The sequence below is a fragment of the Pithys albifrons genome, chromosome 4, assembly GCF_047495875.1.
Source record: "Pithys albifrons albifrons isolate INPA30051 chromosome 4, PitAlb_v1, whole genome shotgun sequence".
In the NCBI taxonomy this organism is placed as follows: Eukaryota; Metazoa; Chordata; class Aves; order Passeriformes; family Thamnophilidae; genus Pithys; species Pithys albifrons.
The window spans coordinates 88,113,600-88,126,633 of NC_092461.1; positions in this window are offsets into that span (position 1 = coordinate 88,113,600).

The window sequence follows — 13,034 nt, forward strand, 5'->3', positions numbered from 1 at the left end:
TTTTCATTATTGTTACTTAGGAATGGAACAGAGATTAAAACAGACACCTGTGGGGTTGTTAATTCAATGAACTACATCATTCTTTTGACACATTCTCTTAATAGGAAGATAGGACATAAGTAAAGTTTATAAGAGAAGTTAGTACCAAAGAAGACAGGGCCATATGAAAAAGGAAAAAAAAATCTTTTAAATACTTCTAAATTTCTTCAAACCTATGCTCAATTCAAAGATTTCTCTTTTGCTTCCCTTTTACCAGTGTTCTCATCAGTGGAATAGGGAAAAAAATAGAATAAAACTTTGTATGAAGATTTTCTATGCAAAATGTGACTATTTAGGAAAAGACACCTTTTTCCCAGCTGCTTGAAAATCCGTGGGATTGTTCTGCTGCTAAATCAATGTTTACAAATTCAGCATTAATGTGCACAGGCTCATTCTCTCTGGCTTCAGGAGGTCCTTGCGAATGGAGTTAGGTAGGATCACTCTGGCCCATGGTTTCTGAGGAAGTGGAGTTGCCATTAGGACAAGATGCTTAAGGAATGCTGCAGAGAAACTGTAACTCAACACTGATACCTATATCTCAAAAGACCTCAGGTCATCCGGGAGTTAAGAGAGACATACTCTGCCAGAAGGCAAATCTTATGCCCTCACTACATGATACAATAAAAATTCAAGTGCTTAAACAGCATCAGGTTTTGCTTCTTACTTTTTAGTCTGCCGGAGCAGTAGGCAGCTGACCTATGTACCAGTAGATCTGAAATCATGGCTTATATTGAAGAGAACAAGAATTTCTTCCAGCCAATGGAAGGTATTTTAGCAACTTTTTTCATTTTACAAATAGGATTTAGAGGACTATTTTAGAGAATTCTAGTACCTCTCAGGTTCAAAGTGACATCTCTTGTCTTATAAAAGGTTAGCATATTCCTTGCAAGAGTTCTGTCTTCTATTGCTTTGTGATTTGTACAATTCTTTCAGATAGTAACTATAAAGTGGATAGTAAATTCTCTTGTTTTCATTATTTTAGTGTATCTTCCAATCTGCAGAAATTAAACTACTTAGACTGACTTAGGTAGGAGATTACATAGTTTTGAAATACTTTTCAGGGTGATGAACGATGAACCTTGCACACAGTGAATGCAGTCAAAGGTAATGGTACTATTTTCTTCTCTTACTAGTTCTAATATTCTGAAAAAGTGATTTTCTGCTTATCCATTTACTAATTATAAACAGTAAGTAGTCACACTTATTCATGTTTTTGTGTTTAGTTTCTGATAGTAAAACCTCAGCTAAAACAAAACAGATTCTGAGCCAGTGTAAGCCAGTGCAACTACTCTGCACAGACTGAACTTAGTTTTATAAATGGCTAGTGAGTCCGTGCTGTGGAATCTGATAAATATATGGCCTTGCAGAATTAGCAGACATTGCAGTGCCATATATATTCCGTAAGGTGACTTGTTCATTCTGGGAACTGATCTCCTGAGACCCTGGGTGCAAGAAAGGCTTGTCTGTAGTACACCTAGGAGTCTGGATCACCTTCGAGGGTCCTAGGTCTTCAGGTCTCTCTGAAACAGAACATGAGTTTGGAGTCCCTTTACCAATCTAGGTTCATCATCTTCAGAACACAGAATTAATTTACTCCCAAATATTCTTTTTCTAAACTTTTCTAATTTTTTCTAAAGTTTTTTCTAAACTTCATTGTGTTCAAACATAGTTCACTTTCCTTTGGAAATGCTTTAAATCCAAGTAGAACTTATTTTAAGATTTTCTAGAATGCAAGCCTCTATAAATGTCAATATTGTTTTAGTAATTTTAATTATAAAATATTTTCAATTTTCTGTCAATTCACAAGTTATTTGACCTTTATTCATCTAGAAGTGAACTCCACTTTCTTTATGCTGAAAAATGCTAGCATACTTTTTTCTTTTGTTGTTTTCTAATTTTCTCTTGTTTTGATATTTATATTTTTGTCCCCATTGGATACAACCGGTCCAGATCTTCCATAGACACTTTGCTGCCAATGAAAATTACCAAATTCCCCTTCCTTGGTGCTGTATTTAAACTGAGGATGCTGTCTCCATGGGTGCTGTTTCCAAAGTCTCTCTGAAGTACTATGGCAATACAAGTGTCATCAGCATCAAGATGACTGAGAATGTCTAGCTGCTCATAGATTTAGTATTATTGCTTTCAGTGTGTGATCAGGAATACATTACTCAGCACTGCTTTCTCTGTAGCTATGAGATTTCCCTCTATCCTGCTTTCCCAGTGGACAAACAATGATATGCTGGCACCACACATTTTAATTGCCACAATAAACCATTCTTTGTTGTCCACGCAGGTGCAGTCTAGCACTAATCCAAGAGACATATTCATGTTGTATCAAAGTCCTATTGATATGGGGAATTGCTGCTGTTTATTTTGTATTCCTGAGCAGTATTCCATGTGAGCTACCTAATGTGTGCCATTAAGATATATGACCTTAAAGAGATTCCTGTCAAACTGCCTTTTAAGAAAAGGGTTTGTAAAAAACTTCATGTTGTGACATAAGTCTCTGTTTTAGACTTTATCAGGAATCAGAGTTTCCTAACCTGTATATTGCACCCTGGTAGGAAAAATGTTCTTCATTCTAATTTAAGGAATTAATTATGAAGTCACCAGAACCCAGTAATGGAGTCCTTTATGGTGCCATATGTAGAGAAGTCCTCCACAGTGTAAGAATACTACAGTGATTCTGATAAAGTTTAATAAATGTGAAATTACAGATTACATTGTGTGTAGTGGAGAAACTATTACTTTATGGTTACATGTGGAGAAACTATAGCTTTATGGTTACATGTTTTCCACAGCTTTAGCTTGCTCATGCATGTCTCTGAAGCCAACTGACTGCACTTGTACTTGATCTATTTTTCCATACTTTCTCAGCCAGCAGAAAGAAATCTCCACACAGTTTCAGGATTGCAAGCAAACTAGAGCATGAGTTTAAAGATAAGAATGCCCTGAAAACCTTTTTACACCTAAATCCCTACAGGCAGGAATCTGCATATTAGACAAGCAACAGTTTTAATCCCAGCACTGCCACCTACTGAAGAGATCATTATAATAATGTTTTGGGTTTTTTTCTGAAAGATGCACTTTAATATATAGACAAATTATTATCTCAGGAACTGGATTACTGGATAAATGGAGTTCTTAACCCAATACACTATACTATACAGTTTGGTAAGATGATCAAATGACCTTAAAATATTTATAAATCCAGTTACAGAAATGGTTTCATTTCAGCAATAGTGAACAGGAAAATATCAATTTGCTGTGCCTAGGCCTGCCCTGCTCCTACAGAAGGCAAATAAAACCCAGCTGAAATTAATGAGAGCAGAATCCAATGCTGTTTCAAGTTAGTTGGATATTAACCTATTAATTGCAAAAAGACGCCTGAAAGTAATAAATCAATGTTCCAAACTCTGGAGGGATGAATGCAAATTGTAGCCAAGAAAAATTCTATGGGAAAAAAGAATCCTGTTTCCCTAATTAAGAAAATATAAATAATAACTTATGAGTGAAAAAAAGGCTGATCATCCATGGACACCCTAGTCCCTGGGGTACCTGCCAGTTGCACACACGATGCATGTGTTTTAATGACCAGGTAACTCACTACAGACACCTTGTTTCCTTGCGGCATCAGCTCTCACACGAAGCACCTCTCTGCTGATGGAGAACAGATTAGGCCACACCCTGCTGACTGCATTTATCCATCCAGATAAATGCACCGAATGGTTTCAGGATATCTGACACTTTCAAAATTTCTGCTTGATTAAACAAGTCCCAGTTTCCAAAGAAAAAGTAGGGATGGCCAAGTGCTGGCAACAGAGGTGGGAAAGTGGCTTATCCAGTGTGGGTTGAATCAACTACTATACAAACCACATGCGAGATTATTTTAGTGTTTTTCCTTAGCCCAGGAGTGTGGCTTCCAGGGGCCAGAGTACTCCAAGACTGAGTAGTCCCCATGGGCTTCACCAGTAGGGGCAGCTGAGAGACTGCAGTGGCAGGCTTAGCCTCAGGCATAAGGCACCTTCCTGGGGATGGGAAGGGGATGAGGCAGGTAGGGAATGAGACCTACAGGTAGGTCTGACTGGCAGGGTCCATGGCCAGGCAGGGTCAGGCTATGGGGAACAGAGACCAGAGACCAGCTCTGCTGCAGCACTGTTGGGACAGGGGCTGATGGCCCTGGGGGCTGAGATGAGGACCTGGGTCTTGGGCAGGGTAGGGGAAAGCACGGGACTTGGGCAGGGGCAGGTAGGGCTGGCAGTGCCTCAGTGCCATGGCAGGATGTTAGGATGCCTTCTAGTAAGCCCATCTTCCTTTGGAAATGTTTTTTGGGTTGTGTTTTGTTTGGTTTGGTTGGCTGGTTTTCACTGTTTTCTGATCACCAAAATCACAGACTGCAACCATATAAAGTTTAAAAAAACCCCAAACAAAAAAACTATGCAAGTGTATTTAAAGATATATTCTTTCACATCCCCCATCTCAAAATGAAAATTGAAACCTACATATTTTAAAAAAAGGTCAGCAAATATATAAGCTCAAAACATGAATCATTTATTTTTCCATTGTTTTCAATCAGCTTTTGGAAATCAAAAGGACTGCAGGTAGCTGGATGGCTCATTGCCTGCAGCCAGCCTTGGACAAAGTATAGCACAGAATAACCGTCTCTCAGGAAGAGCAGCTGTCTCATGAGGAGGGTGCTGAACACATCAGAGGGAAACAAGGCAAAGGGACAGGCAGGCTGGCCCATATCAAGTTTGATGACATCTTTTGATGGGTCAGGGAAAGAAACCTGTTCTTAGGAGTCAATGTATCCTTCACTTGCCACTGGCATTGTTAGGAGGGAATTGTTCATGCTGACTATATTTGCAACAGTAGGTAGGACTTGTGAGTCATTATTAGAGAATGAAAGGAACTAGCATAAATGGAAAGGCTGTTAAAGAAAAAAACAAACAAGTGGATACAAAAGCCCTTGAAATAAATAGAAGCAGGAAAACAAAAATAAGGAAGCACTCAGAATTCTGTCTGGTCTATGCATTTTTTAGATAAATACACTAAACCTTTAATCTTTCACCTTTATTTTCTGAATTTATTTTTTTTCTTCTAACTTTAAAACCATCTGTAAAAGCTATGTCCCTTTTGCTGTGTTCCTCCGCTGTCACGTCAGACTATTTGACATCTCTATGATGCTTCTGTCTTGCCAGGTATTTTCTGTATTGTATGATTTCACAACTTCCTTCCTTTTCTTTCTCTGTACATACTTCTTACTGCAGTCTCACCAGATGTATTAGAGACCCTGAAACCCCATTTATTTGTTTCTTTGTTTGCTCTGGATTTTTTTTTCTCTTTCTCTACATTTTGGTATTTTTGCCTCAAGCCACTCATTCTGTAAATCCTTCTTTTCCACTTTGGAAAAAATTCTAATTCTCTGGTTGTTTTTCCAGTATTTCAACACCTGTCCTATGTTTTACACCTAATTTTTTTCTCCCATGCCCTATCTATCATAATACTAAAACACTTTTAGCCCTAACAGCACCTTTAAGAAGGATCCCTGCATTCATTCAATTCTGTTCTCTTGCCTCCCATGTTCAATTTGTCATTTCATATCATTTCTTGTCTCTTCTGAAATATGCTTATTCCCTTTTCTTCACATTTGCCTGATTTTCAGGTGCTAGAAAGATACATGATGGTAGAAATATCAGTAAAGCAAGCACATCATTGTTTTTATTGTCAGATTAGCTGGTGCTGAAGCATTGAGATACTGCCCAAATGTCACAGAGTATAATCATAAATTTTCCTCTCCACTCAACAGCCTCAAAGAATTAGTGTTGGGGAGGCCAGCTCAGTATCCCTATCTCTTCACCTATTACCTGTTTCTAAGCCAATTTGAAGTGCATTCTGAATCCAGGATTTTGTAGAAATATTGTGGAGGCTTAGCCAGCCCCTGGATTATAAACCCTTGCTACGCACCCATGTGAGTACCAATACCCAGGGGAAATCAAAACGTATCAAGAGAGGGTGACCCTAAAGAGCTTGAGAGGTTAGTTGGTATCTTCTCAGTACTTCTGATGAAAGGAAATTGATTTGGCACCCCAAAATATGATGAGAAAGACCACCAGTTAATTAAGTCCTTTAATGCTGAAATCAAAGAAAGGAAAAGACTCAAGTGTGGCTCATATCCCATACTGGGTTTGTGTATCTATGATTCCTGGACCCTCTCAGGAATAAGGAGTGGTTGTCTCTATCTTTCGAAGTGGGACAATATCATTTTGCAAATGAGGTTGTTAACTGAAGCCTTTAAACATGATTTTTCAAGAAGACAAACTCAGAGAGAAGTGACATAATAGGGAGCAAGGAGTCTGAGTGACAGCACAATAAATGAGGTTCTACATTCCCTAAAAACATCTCTAGTGGGAACCTATTCAAAATGCCCAGACATGAACTTCTCCAGCATGATTAAAAACAAAACAAAACAGAGGAATCAGAAGTCATGAGCAATTGCAGAGAAACAAAAGTATGGTGGAATAGCTCTCATGGCTGGAACATTGCAATAGGTGGATACATGTCCTTTAGGAAGCACAGGTTGGAAATAGCAGGAAGAAAAATTGTGATCTGTGCAAAAGAACACAGAGTGTGGAATGTGTGGAGCTCTGTCATTAAATGGTCCACACACCACCTGAGAGTTTATAGTTCAAGATCAAAGGGAGGGTAATAAGGAAGCTTTTGTGATGGGTTTCTACTACAAGAACTCCTGGTCAAGGGGCAAAATAAGATGCAACATTCTTTAGCAGACTGAAATTACACTTGCAATGAGAAAAAAGATTAAAAATATTGATTTGGCATGGAATTAGGAAATCTAAAGTTCTGCTGCAATTGAAACTGGCAGTGAATGTGAATGGCAAAAATAAAGACCTCTATAAGTATACTAATGGGAAGATCAGAGGGGTCTTGTGATAAGGATATGGAAGGGTTTGCAGTGTTCAAAGCTTTGCTTGTCAAGGTCTTTACTGATGAGGTATGCCCTTTGGGTTTTCAGATGTCTGTGGCTCGTTGCAGAAGAACCTGGAAGACTGAGGTACTGCCTATAGTTGGAAAAGATTAGTTAAGGGTCAACTGAGCAAATAAATTGGTTTTACAACAGTTCATGAGATCACATGAGATTCAACTGATATTGATGAGGTAGCTTGGCCAAAATCACCTTTCAGAACATGAGAGACCTGTAAAGGGTCTTTGTGACTAGAGAATGGAAAATGTCACGTCATTTTTCAAAAATAATGAGAAAGAGGATTTGGGATATTAGGGGTTTGTCAACCTCACTGCAGTCTCCTGGAAGCTTATAGTGAAAATCTGCATATCAAAGTCATTCATAGGCACATGAATGATAAGATGATTGGGGAAAAAGACAATGGATTTACAAAATTAAAATCACACCTGACCAGACTGATTGTCCTCTCTGATAAATGAATGGGTGGTCAGAGCATGTTATTAACTTTGACTTTATCGTGACTCTTGACGTGGTTTCTGATGGTATCCTTGTAGCTAAGCTAAAGAGATATGCACTTGATGTATAGACTAAAAGATGCTTGAAAAGCTGACTGAACTACAAGATGCTAGGAAAACTGCTTGGATCAGGAGATTCAAAGTGTAATGGGTCATAGCTTGAAATACCTTTGCCAGTGGTTATACTAGAGGCTTTCCTCACAGGCAATATCTTCACTAGTTACCTGAATGACAGGCCAAAACACATCCTCATCAAGTCTGTGGATGAAACCAAATTTAGAGGAAGAAAACAATATGCTAAACAACAGGGCTACTGTTCTGTGAGACTAACAGATTGGACTGACAGCAGCAGTGTTGTCTGGAACTCACTGGATAGAAATAAGTTTTGCAAGGAAAAAAAAATAGAAAAGAAATCCTGGAATAGAAGGTTGAACACCAGTCAGCAGTGCAGCCTTGCAGTGATAAAGGTTTATTGCATAGTTGGATGTATTAGCAAGGGAGTAGTCAGCAGATGGAGATGCTCTATATTTGGCATTTGTGACTGCTTATGGAGTCTGCCCAGTTTTGGTTTCCCAGTACAGGAAAAGTAGTGACACTGAGGAGTGAGTTCAGTGGTTGCCCAAAACCCTATGGAGACTTTTTTAATAGCTTATTAAATCTATACTTTTGGGAAGTTATATATAGCTAAGAACTTCTTTTCCAGTCCAGATCCATTCACCATATATACTGTTTACAGGAGAGCATACACAGATTTTTAATCTTTGGTCTAGCACAAAAGTACTCTTGAGATACAGAGTCTGTATTTCCCACGCCAATGAAATATCACCTCAAGTTGTCTTTCACTGCACGTGGCTGCCATGAGCATAGATAAGATAGCAGCAGTACAGACTATATCCAACAGATACCCTGAGCCTGGGTCTTTCTAAACATGATGTAGACACTTTAAGCCTTATGTGGTGGATTGACCTTGGCTGAATGCCAGATGCCCATTAAGCTAATCTATCATTCCCCCTTTTCAGCTGGACAGGGGAGAGAAAATAAGGTGGAAAATAACTTTTAGGTTGAGATAAGGCAGTTTATTAAAGCAAAAGATTGTGTACACACAAGCAAATAAAATAGGAAACCAAAGATGTTATTCTCTACTTCCCACCAGCAAGCAATGTCTGGCCATTTCCGGGGAAGCAGGACTTCAGCATGTGTAGTGGTTACTCTGGAAGCCAAACATTTTAAATAAAAAATGCCTCCTGTCCTTTTTTAAGATTTTAGATCTGAGCTGATGTCATATGGTATGGAATACCCCTTTTGTCAGTTTTGTCCATGTCCTGGTTGTGTTCCCTCCCAAGATCTTGCCCAGTCCCAGCCCACTGATGGGGCACAGGATGTTGGAGAGACAGTGCTGATGCTGTTCCACCACTGCAAAGCAGTACCCAAAACATGGTGTGTTATCAACACCTTTCTGGCTACCAATGCAAAGCACAGCACCGTAAAGGTTGTTATGGGGAAAATGATGTTTATCTCAGCCAGATGCAATACAGCCTTATTTCCAGTTAACTGAGATGATCAGTAGTATGGTAAGAAAGTCTGTCAGTTAAAGGTTTAACATGTTAAAGTGCACTTGCAAATCAGCTTTCAAGTATTTGGTTCAGATATATCCTATGAAGCTCTGAAAAACTTTAATGAACAGGCAAAAAAGCAAGTCACAGGGACATGCCTTAGAGAGAGCAGGGACATGGAGGCAAATAAGCAAGGCTGGTTTTACTCCCAGTAAAAAACTAAACAAGCTTTATAGAGCATGTGGATTTCATTTTTGTTTCCAGGACATAAGCTTCTTCTTGACAGGGTAAGGGAAAAATACCAAATGTCCATAAAATGTTTATCTCACTTTTTATAATGTGTCTAGTGGTCTGAATTGTATTAGTTGCACTCTGATCTCTGACTCTCATAGTTCTGTAACAATAATTTTGTAAAGCTTCCTCAGGAGTAGCTTAGATATTTGTTACATAGTGCATCATTCCACCCTTGAATCAAATACACTGTGTAATATATCTGCGTTGAGCCACTGTTCTTAATAAAGGGTTTAATACAATCACTAATTGCATGTGCATCTTTAATCCCAACTAGATTGCATACATATTTTCATGCAATGTTTTTACTTGCATAGAAGTTAGGGCTCTGGGAAAGTGTTTCACATAAATGCCTGACCCTTACAGCTATGGTTCACACAAGTACATGCATATGTGTCCCCACAAGCTTTTGAGGTTTGTATTTGTGCACAGAATAATTAGTGATTTTTCTATTTCTTAGGAGGGTTTCTTCCCTTCCTGCAAACTGTTTTCTCTTTCTCCAAGGTGTTCATGTTAAAGGATCACTCAAGTACTTGAAAGTCTGGTTTATTACTTTTGACCAATGCCTAACACCTATACAAGTGGGTCTGTAACTTCTAAACAGGCTGTAAAAGGGGAGATTCCTAATATCCTTGTTAATAGCTGCAGAACAGAGGGATGAGATAGCTTGTGAGCAGTCAACAAAAGCTATCATTTTGCATGAACAAGTTTTCAGAATTGGAAAAGCATTTTAAAAAGTACACAAAAAATTCAACATTGGTAGCCTTTCAAAAATGAAAGAAAGGGTGAGAGAGTAGAAGAGTAATTAAAGTGTCTTAGGGAGGCAAGTGTAGTGGGAATCTCCTTTTCTCTGCTGAATAGTTTTAGCACAGTTCATGTAGTATAACAAAACAATAGAGCCATTCAAAAGAAGCAGAAAACTGGATGCTCTCCCTACCCAGGTGAAATAATTCGGCAAGACTGGTTTTACTTGACAGTCCAAGGTAAAGGACAGTTTCGTCTACAGAGATTACAAAATCTAAAGAGAACACATAGCTGTCCAGAAAATTTCAGATAAGGAAGGAACCAATTGTTATAAGGTCTAGCTATACCCGTTTAAACTCCATCCTAAAATACTCCTAGTCATACTATCATAAGCAGGGCTGAGAAAATTCCACTGTTGTTAAAAATAAGTCATTTACAGAACTTGATTATTTTTAAAATAATTTCTTACATATTTTCACTAGCAATAAAGCCTGTACAAGTAACATAAGTTCTGTGCTAGATTTCCCCTAGTGAGCAAAGCTGGGAAACTCTTTAACCACTGAAGTTGCTGTATTCTTAGTTCTTATGTGTGAAAATATAATGTATCTCTATACAGAAAAGTTACACAGTCTAAATTAAGTCAGCTTATAAGGATTATTGTTGTTAAACAACTAGGTGTAGTATAGGGGCATATTTGCTACGTAATATGTATTAAAGGTTTCCCATGTGGTGTCAATAGAAGGACAAATGCTGTGATATCTCCCTGTATGTCTTTATTGAAGCAATTCTCACACAGCATCATAAGTTTACTCATCAGAAACTCTTTCAAAAGAACTTGAGGTAATTCAAGTCTTCTAATAATAACTGTATGTTTCACTTTACCCTAATATTACCTCATCTGTGACAGTTCTCAGACACTGAAATGTATATTGCTATTTGCTAGTACTCTATGTACTCTTAGATGTAAGCAAAGATAAACAGTTTTAGGTTTAGAATGACAATAAATAAAATAAAAATTAACTTGTTATGGTAGTGCCTCAGAGAAAGGAAGGCCAAACTGTATAAAAAACTCCAACTCTCAATCCATTATGAGCTAAAAATAGATGTTTGACATGTATGTGTACATATATATGTGTGTGTGTACTTCTGCATGTATGTATGCACTGAGGAAAAAAAGCATTTCAATGAGGTAGTTTCCATTAATTTATCAGAAGAAATGAGAATGTTACATAACAACTACTAATTACTAATTAATGAACTTAAGTTTTCATTGAATATATATAGCACTGAATATATCAATATGCTGAACAAAAGTCTTTTAATACAGATCATCTCACAAAACAATTTAAATTATTTTTTAAATTCCTATGGTGAAAATACCACTTCATTACTACAATGGAACTAGTATCAGTCAGAAATATAAGTTTAAAAACTTAACTTTCTTATTTCCTGAGTTTTGGAGCATTTCTCGATACCTGAATTTCTGCTGATGGAGATTTTTTTTTTTAATAAAGAATTCAGAACAGTACACATTATTTGCTTCTCCATGTCTTGTTATGCACATATGTGCTTTGTGATCTGCAGAAAACCAACAAGTTAGGCAACTTATTCTTCCTGATGAATAACAGAGAGGATTCACTAAATAGTTTAAGGTATATGACCTAAGAAACAGGATATGTTAGATATACTTGGTTTGTGAAATGTATTTTCATTTTCACATTCAAATAGCATAAAATACCATTAGTGGTCTTTGTTTTTTATTAATAATACCTACTAAGAGAGAAAGATCATTATTTTGTTGGATAAGACCATAAACAGGACTGGTTTGAGAATGGATTTAAAATATGCATTCAAAATATACTTGCAGATTTTGCTTATGTTATCAGAATTATGATTAGTGTTTAAATACCTTAAAACCAAACAATAGTTTTGTTAACTAAAGGTTTGCACCAATTATTGTCATTGATTTTTAAGTATAGTAGATCATGACCAAAATCCAAACCCTACAATTCAAGCACAATACTACTGATGTTTTCCATAAGCTCCTCTTACTTGTTATTGGAAACAGCAGATATTTTGATATAAGGTGCAGATGTCATGATACATTTCTGTTGGAGGGGGGTAAATGTACAACAGCAGCAGGAAAGAGCAGGGTTATTTAAAGTAATTTATATAAATAAATTGATGAGATAACATTCAGAGTGTAAATTTAGTGTTGTGAGGCACACAAGTAAAACCCATTCATAAGAGAAATGGACTTCACTGAAGTAAGTAAAACAAGCAAGCAGCCACCTAGTCTAACTACAGTTGTGATGGATATCAGTAATTCGCAGGAATTTATAAGCTGTTAATATAATGTAGCTAACAGGTGGCCAGGAATCATGACGTTCTGTCAGATGAGGATCCTGATAGGTGAGGTCATGTCAAATAAAAGAAGCCACTCCATTAAGAAAATGGGTATTTTACAATTAATCATAATTTATCACTATGATTGAAAATGAGCATGATTCCTCATCAAACACGATTCTGGAACAATGGTTCAAGACAGTGAGTGGTTCCAAAACTAGAAACTATGCAATAACTCAAAGATATTCCCTGGTGTTTCAACAATATATTAAAACAAGTGAATCAATTGGGGTTTTTTAGTTATGTGTAACTGTTTAACAGCAAGTCATTACTCACAAAAACTATGAAGTCTATTAATGACAATGATTTTTGAGTGCTTGTTAACACAAGAAAGTTATCACGGATCGAAGCAGACAACTAATTATAGGACCTATTTTTAAGCAATGCTACCTGTGACTTTGCCTATTTCAGAAATCAGTGTGACATTACAAGGACATGAAACCACTTTCAGCTATTTCTGAATAACTCCATCAGTAAACAAGCCTATCTTCTACTTTGACAGAT